Raw genomic sequence first — 11,118 nt, forward strand, 5'->3', positions numbered from 1 at the left:
TGGAGAACATTGAAAGTACCGCAGACTGTCAGAAGATCGTCTGTCTTCGAAGGAAGAGGTGCAGCCAGAATACTTCTAACTTAGAAGTGAGGATGATGGGATTTTGGCTCACATACTTCATACCTTGTGACATGTTACCACACGAGCACGTGAACGCTCTTGTTAAGTAGAAGGTCAAGAGAAAGACCCTTGAAGAGATCGATTGACACAGTGGCTGCATCAGTGGGCTCAAGACATGACAATTGTGAAGCTGGTGAGGCCCGGGCAGTGTTTTGTTCCACTGTCTGTGGGGGCACGGGAGTCTGAGCCTGCTCCATGACCCGTATAGCAACAAGAGGGTTCGGATTCTCTGAGTCTCTGGCATGGCATTCCTTACCCTTCTTTCAGATTTTCTTCCTTTTCCCAAACCTATTTTGACATGGTTAATGAATTGAAATATACAACAAACTTGGAGTAAAAAGTCAGACTTTTTCCAGATTTCTGGGGATAGTTCATTCCTATGTCAGATTTCCCCTCTTCATGGTTAACATCTCAGATCGTATTAGCAGACATACTGTTGTGCACTTTGCTCCCTCCTCCAATATATTTATAGAGACCACTTCATATCAGTTTGTAGATTTCTCCCCTTTCTTAGCTTTTTTTGTATTCAGCCTATTCTGTCGTGATTAAAAACAACAAAAAGACCCCAACAAGACAAAAGCCTGTTGCTGTCAGCTTGAAGCCATGTTTGTTGTCTCTGGTCTGATTGTGTGTGGTGGGTATCTGAGCTCTTATAGGTCGGCATGTAGAGAGCTCATCTGGGTCGGTCTGTCTTCCCTGTGAATACCAGACCTGTTCCTGATGGGTGTTGATTTTTTGAGACGTTTGAGTAAAAGATCGGCATCCTCGGTTCTCCACCTGCCCCAGTCAGCTGCCGCTGAGCCTGTTTTGTACTCCTGGGGCCCATTTTGGGTCAGACAGCCTATTTGTCACTGAGCTAGTAACGATCCTCCCCATCTGTCTGGAGTCGTTGCATGGGAGAGTCTGAACTGCAGTGTGATTTTATTCAGTATGACATCTCTTAAACCAGGAATACTCCTTATACTGAAGTTCATCTTACTGAATGTCAGTGCTGTCAGGAGGCTGTCCAATGAACCCGATAGCGTTGTTGGCTTGTGAGGAAGGGAGGGTTTGTTTGTCTCTTGGAGGCCATAGTTGCCATTGGCCTGTCTTAACGTCTGTGCTGGGGAAGGCCCCAGTGGTGAGCGAGTTCTCTCCTTCCCTGCATTATTGCCCCTCTGGTGCTGAGACTTTGTGGGCAGTAATTAGCTAGGGTTCAACAATCAGGGACTATTTTACTTGTTAGTAAAGGCTTCTGATTAAGTCATTAATTGAAGGGTTTCAAGCTCAGCCTTCAGTTAACCTCTAAGACACTTGCAGTGAAAGGAAAATGGTGCTCTCAGAGTTGGATTCTGCGGTGGACCTTTGTCTTCACAAGACCAGTGTAGAGGAGCTGGTCCAGCCACTGAGAATGGGCTTGAGGGTGTGTGTGTGTGGCTGGATGAACGCTGACCTTCACTCCATCCTTAATCTCAGCAGACCCCTTGATGGTCCCAGGGCTCCATGTTGGGTGAAGCAGGCCCTCGCAGTCTCTGTGGCCTGAGTCACACAGCTTAGTGCTCCTCCGAGGAGTGAGAGGGAGCAGGCAGGCAGGTAGGCCACCAGGTGCCGTGTTGTTTCCCCATTGCTGCTTCCTTCACACACGGTGTAAGGTTTCTAGGCATTTGTGCAACCTGATAACAGAAAGCGCCTGTTGTAGCAGTCGAGAGAGGGACTGGCAGGTGGCTTACGTTACTCCATGATCCTGATAAGAACCACTGATCCATGCTGGTGACTGCTGCAGGGTAGGAGGTGACCTGCCTTCGCCCTCCCCCATAGGAATTGTGGTCTCTGTGGTGTATCAGGACTCAGCATCTGGATCCAAGGCAATTTGGGAAGTTTGGCGAGGATGTCTCTGGAAACCACACTCTTTGGAAACACAGGTATTGCTTTAGAGAAGGTGATGCTTCTGAAATGTTGGCACATGGCCGCAAAAGGAGCACCAGCATAAGAAACAGGTAAAGCCTGAGGACTAGAAATGATAGTTCCTTATTCCACCTGTTAACCTAAAACCCAGTGAAAGAATTGGTTGAGCCCTTCAGTCTAGATGCTAGACACAGTGATGAGTAAGACTTGAGCCTATATTGGAAAAGTGGATGTGTCTACATGTATTTCAGTATCCTGTGATAATAGCTTCGCAAGTGGTAGACACAGAGTATGGGTCAGTGTAGTGCTTCAGTACTACACTACTTGGTACTTCAACCCGAGCAGCAATCACAGTGTCTGAAAATTCCCATTCTGCCTTCAGACTGCCTACATTCAAATTCTCTCTAGATCTACATAGCTGTGTGTCTTTTGGGCAGGTTACTTAACCTCTCTGTGTTTCAGTTTTTCATTGGTCAAACAGCAGCCTATTGTTGCAGCTACTTTATCCCTTCTACAAACCTTCAGAAACTCTCACACCTGTTTTTAATGATCTGTGTATAAGACTGTATTTGGCAGTATTATTTGAAATCGCAAAAGGTGGGAAACAAGCGAAATGTACTTTGATAGGAAATCTGTTAAGTAAAAGAAGGTATAATCATATCACATAGCCATTAAGAAGAATTAGGATGGATGGATGCATAGACCTTATCACTGGTTGGCTATTCAGTAGATTGACCTACTACATGGTATGTAGGCAATTGATTTGTATTTTGATGAGGTCTAACAGACTGTCAAAGGAGCTGTAGTGGCACCGTGGTTAAATGCTAGCCTCTTAACCAAAAGTTTGCAGGTTTAATCCGCAGCTGTTCCAAGGAAGCAAGATGTGACAATTCCCTTCCATAAAGATTAAAGCCTTGGAAACCCTATCAGGCAATTTTAGGGAGGTTGATTACATTGAACCTCTTCCAGGATGGGAGAGCAAGAGACTATTTCTCAAGGAATAAGCATATGTATTGAACATGGATTTGCCTTCTCTAAGCACAGTTATTCTTCTCTTATCATTCATAGTATGTCTTATTCACCATCTCCTATCCAGTGCCCTGTGGGTTGTCTGTGAGTTAGAATCATCTTGTTGGCAAACAGGATTTGAATGGACATAGAACACTCCCCAGAATAGATCAAGTGTGAAAATCGTGTGAAAAGTGCATAGTTGGTACTATTTGTGTAATGAAAGAAAGTATATATAATATACATGTACATATCACCTCTCATTGCCAGGAAACACAAGACTGGGTACGGTGGTTATCTCTGGTGCGGTGTGCTGCATGATGGAGGAATAGAGGTGTAGGGGAAGACTTAATTTCCACTGGATACCTTTTAAATTTTTTTGGATTATCTATATATATATATATGTGTGTATACTTATTATTTTTTGTCATTTTATTGGGGCTCTTAACAGTGTCAAGCACATTTGTATGTATGTTGCCATCATTCTTTTCAAAACATTTTCGACTTGAGCCCTTGGTATCAGCTCCTCATTTTTTTCCCTCCTTTCCCCTCCCTCCCTCGTTCCCTCCCTTCCTCATGAACCCTTGATAATTTATAAATTATTATTATTTTCATATCTTACACTGACCGCTGTCTCCCTTCACCCACGTTTCTGTTGTTCATCCCCCTTGGGGTGGGGATGGGTTATACATTGATCATTGTGATCCGTCCTCCATTCTCCCTCCGCTTTACCCCTACCTTCATGATATTGCTACTCCCATTATTGTTCCTGAGGAGTTTATCTGTCCCGGATTCTGTGTGTCATTATCTGTACCAGTCAGTGTACATGCTCTGGTCTAGCCGGATTTGTAAGTTAGAACTGGGGTCATGATAGTGGTGGGTGGGGAGGAGCATTAAAGAACTAGAAGAGTATTGTTTGTTTCTTCCGTGCTATACTACACCCTGACTGCCTCGTCCCTTCCCTTGTGACCCTTTTGTGAGGGGATGTCCATTGTCTACAGATGGGCTTTGGGCCTCTATTCTGTGCCGCCCCCTACTTGTTTGAATTGATATGATTGTTTGTTTTGGGTCTTCTGGTTCCTGATACCTGATCCTATCGATACCTCATGTCACACAGACTGGTGTGCTTCTTTCATGTGGGCTTTGTTGCTTCCCAGCTAGATGGCCACTTGTTTATCTTCAAGCCTTTAAGACCCCAGACACTATAGCTTTTGATAGCGGGGCACCATCAGCTTTCTTCACCACATTTGCTTATGCACTCACTTTGTCTTCAGTGATTGTGTTGGGAAGGTGAGCATGTGTGTATATTTCTTATTCTAAAAGTAATTTATTAAAATTATGTAGGAATAAGCCGTGTAGTTAGGAATGGAGCAACTACATGCATACAGGCATACATGGTGCTTCATAGATACTGTTTGCTTGTTTGTTTAACAAGTTGAAGGTTTGTGACAACCATGTATCCAACAATTCTCACTTCCTTTCTCTGAATTATTAGTAATTTTCATAATATATCACACTTTTTATTCTTTCCTTAACAGTTTTATTGGCACTTCATCCACACATATACAATTCAGTAGTTCAGTCATCAAGAAGAGTGGTAGTCATTACCACAATCAATTTTAGAACACTTTTTTTTTACTATTGTTATTTATGTAATTATTTTTTAATTGTGGCAAAAATATGCACAATGAAACATTATCCAGCTCAAGAACTTCTACATGTATAATTCAGTGCGTTGATTATACTCTTTGTGTTGTACAACCATTATTGATATCCTTTTTCGAATTATTTCACCACCGTTAACATAAACTCAATGCCTCCTAAGCAAAACCCTTTTCACCGTCACCCATGGAAACCATTGGTCAAGTTTGATTTTTTTGTAGTTTTCTTGATATAACATTCATACATTATACACTTCTGTAGTTAAATTGCTTTTAAAATAGTTGTTTATTACATCATCATAATCAGTCCTAAAGTGATGCCCGCCCCCCAAACCATTGAATCAGTTATTGTCTCTATGTATCCACTCCTTCTGTGCCTCATTCATAAACTGGGAAACCTAACAGACAATAAAAAACAAAAACAAAATGAAACATAAAGAGGAAATAATAATTATATAAAGATTTAAAAAAGAGTAAGAGAGCAAAGACCACCAACAATATTTAAAAAGCCAGAGAAGAAATTTCTTTTGTGGAACAAGTGAGAAATATTTAGCCTAGAGCAAATTCAGGTTGGGTCAAGAGGAAAGGCAACTGACCATGTGTCTTATACCATGGTTCGATCCACCATAATCAAGTACAATAATCTGTCTGATTGTAAAGCTGTTTGAGTCCCTCTGTGGCTAGAGGGGAATTGCCAGAGGCTTAATCTGACTGGATAGTCTGCAGATGGATTTTGAACTTCCATTGTCTTCCATAGCCTTCTACAAATTTTGTTTGCAATTTAAGCTCTGATACCTTTTCTTTCATTATATATGGATTTTGTTATCATCTTTGGATCACACAGGCTGGTGTGCTTCTTCGATGTGGACTTAGTTGATGCCTCACATAGATGGCTGCTTGTTTGAATACAAGCCTTTAAGACCCCAGACACTATTCCAGTTGATAGCCAGCAGGCACCATCTGCTTTCTTCACTGCACATTGCTGTAGTACCCTTATCTTCAGTGCAGGGTGCTTTCATGAAGGTGCTAGAATTATGTGGAAGCCCAGGCCTTCTGCTTGTCAATGGGTTTTAAATGACTGTGGTTTACTTTGATGGTCATATTATGACCAAAACAAAAACCCAAACCAACAAGCAAAACAGCAACAACAACAAAAAACAAGCCCACAATAAACCAAAAAAAGAAAAAGAAAAACATTTGTCTATCACCCCCCCCTCCCGGGGTTTATGGCAGTTGCATTGATAACATCAATAATTTATCCAATGGCGTAGCATTTTAATATACTGTTGATAAGAGGAGTTTATGTGAGTATAGCCCAACTGTGAGCTACAATCCATGAGTTGTTGCATTGTACAGATTGATTTCTTAATAATTGAGCTCTATTTACATTGAGCGTGCTAGCGGAAAATTTCCTATATAATTTCTTACAAGGGCAGATCCATGGGTCTCAGATTAAAGCCTGTCAAATTAATGCAAGGGCAGCATTGAGGTGCTAACTATATGGTGGCTCTGGGTCTCCTGTCATTGTGCGCCCACTAAGCCAGGGGCCCCACCCAAGGTCCAGCAACCACCATTTCTACAGTCTTGGGGTGGCCATCTTTTGCTTCCCCTCCCATCAGAGTATTTCAGTAGTAAGTCCAAGGGTGTAGACAATTTTGAGGTAGGGCTCAGTTCCTTCAGCCGGGCTTCCACGTTGCAGCCATCCGGTGTGTCCCTTCAAATATTTCCATGATGCTTTTGCACATCTACTAGGCTATAGTATTGGTGCAAACTTAACTTTTTTAATATGCTTAGTTATCATGTGTCTTTTGTGATATTTGCTTTGTTGCTGTGGTCTGGAACCTAGTCTTTGTGACTTCTGAGGTATGCTTGTCCTTCAGACCCACGAACTGGCTACTTTTCAGGGCAATCAATAAAGGTATGTATGGAGCACAGGTGTGCCGGTTTTATGGCCTGACAACAAAGCAGAAAGAGTATATTGGCCATTTCAGTTTTGCCCATCATGTTGTTGATTGGAATGTAAGATGTTCCTAGTGTTTGTTTAGTCTTACCTGTGTCTTTCTCAATGAGAGCACACCTCTGACTGTGTGGGAAATTCAGTCTCAGAAACCCTATGTAAGGTTGGCATCGACTTGCTGGCAGTGACCTTGTTTAATTTGGTGAGGGATTGGTTCATTCATTTCAGAGTAAGGACAACTTTACAAAACAGTGGAAGGGGAAGTAAATCCGAAGTTCAGAACCCGGAACTGCCTGCCAGTGCTGCTGTGGGAGCATAGTGTGTATGTGTGGGTGGGGATTCTGATCCCAGCAGGGGTGGGATGTGCCTTGGGAGAATGTACTGCAGAAGGTATGCTAGGGATCGAGGGTGTGAACAGGGGTAGGCAATCAGAGAGGATGAAGCAGGCCACTCTGGCAGAAGGACACTATGTACAAAGGTATGGTATGAGAGGAACGGTAGGTGGGCCTTTGGGGTTGGGATGGAGGGCATGAGGTAGGAGAATAGTAAGTGAGGACCTGGGGGGGTATTTTCCAAGTGTCTTTGGTGGTTTTATCCACAGATCTCTATCCCTTTGTCATCGTGTACCACTGTTCGTTAATAAAGCCTATTGGGTGGTGGTGGCTGGGTCACCCTGCCACTCAAGGCACATTCCTCAGAGTGGTAGGTAGAGTGACACAGTGTCTTTGTTCATTTAAAAAGAGGAGGGGGAACAAGAAAGCCTGTAGTTTGTTGCGTTGTACATCGTGCTGCCTTCTTGCCGAATTGCTTCTTTTTCTTCTTTTTCTCAGCTGTCTATATCCTGGAAGAGGCTTTCCCACAGTCTGAGTGCCTCATGGAACAGTTTGAACCTTATGTTCCCTTTCATTACTCTTGGATTTATGACCAGCGCTTTCTACCAGACTGGTATACTTTTGCACTGTCTACTAGACTAGCGAGCACGTTACAGCAGGGAATAGATGCTGGGACAATAATGCTTGGGTGGTGAAGCACTTTCAGATCATGTTATGAACTTTGAAGTGCTTAATCTCCACAGTATGCCTGGGTAGGTGAGGCAGGCCAGTGAGGTTCTCACATCTCCAGTATCTTGGCAGGGTTGGTTGGTCATGCCTCTTAAGGAGAAAGTTTCTCCTTTAAAGCTCAACTGGTCATCGCTTTGGATCCACTCAAAAGACTAAACTGTTCTGGAAAGCTTGAACTAAACCTGCTCAGATGCTTCTGAGTTATGAGAGAGGGATGGAAATAAACTGTTTCAGCTAAAAATAATTTTGCTCACAAGTTACCAAAAATGGCTGACTAGAAATGCTTTTAAGAATACACGTCTAAGCTACCATAAGCTAACGGTCAAGAAAAAGCTTTGAGCCCTTTTTGAGAAAGGATTGGCTCAATTTTGCTAAAGCTCTTGGCAGGCTTCTTAGTCTGTCTACAGCTGCCTTTGGAGACAAGCTGGAGGGAATCGTTTGGCCTCGGATTCAGTAGGGGCCTTGGGAGTCCTTAACTGTCCCTTCTCACAAGTTTGTAGAAGGCCTGAGGCTAGGTGAAAATGGACTATTCCATCTAAAGATAATATACCATTTATACCAATGGATTATTGAAAACTCATCTGTTGCAGGGCAGTTTTTCCTCTGAGAGAGTCTTTGTTGGTTGGGGCAGTAGAGTGGCTAGTGATGGCTATTCAGCATGTGGGACTCAACATGCTGCAGTGTCGGCCTTGCACCTCCTTGAATGGTGGCATTAATCACATTCATGGGCAGCACTTTTCCTTTGCCGTACAAGCTGTTACTATTGGAATTTTTGTGTGATGTTTCTGACTAAAACTCATTATAGGTAATGGTCACTCATTGGCTTCCTTTGCAGCAGCATTTTGTGCCATCGGTTGTCATGGGTGGCCATTGGTTGAAGAAGAGACAGCTGGGTTGACTTTTCTTGAGGTTGCTTAGCATGACAGAAGAAAAGCTCGAATTAGGATGAAATTGAGATATGTGTTGTCATCTCCTCCTCCCACCCCCCTTTCATAAAACCACTCTTTTAAATACAGGCAGTGTTTAACCAGGAAGTTTTTCCTTCCTGAATTTAACAAATATTTCTCAGGCATCCAGTGTGTTGGAGCTTAAAGCAGAGGACTCAGACTTCCTTCATTAAAGGAAAGAATGGAAGCTTGTAGTTAAGGGCGGTGTTGATGTTTTGAGGAAAATCAGAGACGTTTTTGAAGTAGCTCTTACTCCATTGGAATACACATTCATCAAGAAGTGGATTAAAAGGACTGCCCAGTTAAGTGCCAGTTGAAATGGCCCTGATAGTTTCTTTACTTTAAGAGTACACAGTAGGCCAGGAGTGTGGCCAGGTGCACATCACCCAGAGCTGAATGAACTATGGTAAACTGGGAAGCACAGGCTCAGGGGGACATAAACTGAAACAAGGTTGAGATGTTGGCCTTAGAAGACTTTTTGCTAGTGGTGGTGTCTACGGAATAGCTTCCCAGTGTGGGTGGTTGTGGGTTGGGGGAGAGCACCTTGGAAATAGCAGGCCAGACAACTCGGAGCCCAGGCTTTGGAAGGGCTGTCAGTTTGAGTGTTGAAATAATTGAAGCTTAGGCACTGGCATTGAGAAAAAGCCATGAGGGTTAAGAAGGTATGAACATGAACGCAGTGGTTCTTTTGGCCCTCAGGGGACATTGGGCAAGCAATGCCTGAAGACAGTTTTGATTGCTGCAAGTGGAGGTGCTATTGGCATCGAGTGGGTGGAGGTCAGAGTTGCTGGTAAACATTGGACAGTGTAGGACAGCTGCCCACAGCCAAGGCTTCTCTGGCTGGGAGTGTCAGTCGTGTGTGGTTGAGGAACTCTGCGTTCACATTTGCTGGGTAACAGCGGTGGAATATGTTTCGCTCTTTCTCCACCACTCTGTTCTGTAGAACTCTGCCAGTCCACTTGTTCTTTTTATTTGGGGGGTTTTTGTGGAGCTCTATTTATGTGGCAGAGACCATGTTAGATAGGCATTAGAATATAAAGATGAGTCAGCCATCATATTTTTAAAAACTGTACTTCAAATCGCAAATTAGCCTGCAAACCTATTCCTGCAAATTGAAGCAAAAGAAAACTCAAACACAGGTAAAGCCACTTTGAGCATCCCACGTAATCGCAGTTCCTTCCCCAGAGGTACCAGGTACTGTCGGTGTGAGAGTTACTTCCCCAACTTTGAGTTTCTTCTTGTCTAGGCTCAGAGGTTTAATTTGTTAAAATTGTCCCAGATTACAGGGGCCAGGTATTAGGCTTCTCTTTCTGGTTTCTATTATATGTGGGGCACAATTGTCACTGTAAATGTTTGCTGAATAATGAATGAATGAGCAGAAAGGCAGTAATGAGGAGCAAAAAAGCCTGCTAACTTGTAGAAATGGCCTTCAGGCTGTGGAAGGCTGTGAGGTACGCTTCTTGAAAAAATGAATTCACGTCAAGATGTGGAAGAAGCATTGAAAGAGGGAGGAAAAGGTCGGAGCTCTAGGGGTGCCTGCTCACAGGGGACGGAGGGCTACCAGAGAATCCAGCTGCCTGAGCTGGTAGACAAGCCAGGAGTGTTGAGAAGGGCTAGAGCTCCTTCTTGAATGTGACTGGAGAGTTGAAGGGGAGGTGGCGGGCCTGAGACTTTGGAGAACATTTTTGCCACTTAGTAATTAGGAGGAGCCCACTAGTGCAGGAGCTTTTTAGCACTAGCTAAGGGCTGACGTTCCTTTGGGAATATGGGTGTGATAGAAATCTTCCCAGTTTCTTGGAGGATCTTGAGAGATTCTTGTCATGTATGAGGGGCTTCAAGGAGTTTAAGGCAGTGGTTCTCAACAGTCCTAATGTTGCGACCCTGTAATACAGTTGTGGTGACTCCCCCGCCCCCCCCCCTAAAATTATTTTCCTTGCTACTTCATCACTGTAATTTTGCTACTGTTATGAACTGGGCGACCCCTGTGAAAGGGTCGTGAACGACCCACAGGTGGAGACCCGGCAGTTGAAGGAGACAACATTGAGGGGCAGGGGAACAGCCTTGCCCTCAGAATGCATGGGAAAGGGCATTTTGCCTGCACCCACCTGACCAGCTGTGGGAGGGCAGGCTCCCTGGGGTAAGGTGACCAGATTTTAACATTGGTAAAGTGGGACAAAAGTGGGACACCATTGATAAAACTCACATCCTGGCGAAATAGCCACATGGCAGCCAAAAACTGTATACCCTTGCTTGTCCCAAAATCGGGACTTTTTTAAACCGCCGCGGGAAAAATTGTTAAAAATTGGGACTCTCCCGCCAAAAGCGGGATGCCTGGTCACCTTACCCTTGGGGACTTGTCTTAATGGAGATCACTGTGGGGTGGGTGCATAGGGAGTGGGGGAGTGGGGTGGGGCCCTGACTGCCTTGGAAGAGGCCCTGGGATAATGTGAGTACCTCTGTCTACCACAGCATAAGTGCCC

This window comes from Echinops telfairi, unplaced genomic scaffold (assembly GCF_000313985.2).
Source record: "Echinops telfairi isolate 266 unplaced genomic scaffold, ASM31398v2 ScPeMD7_2;HRSCAF=8, whole genome shotgun sequence".
NCBI lineage: Eukaryota > Metazoa > Chordata > Mammalia > Afrosoricida > Tenrecidae > Echinops > Echinops telfairi.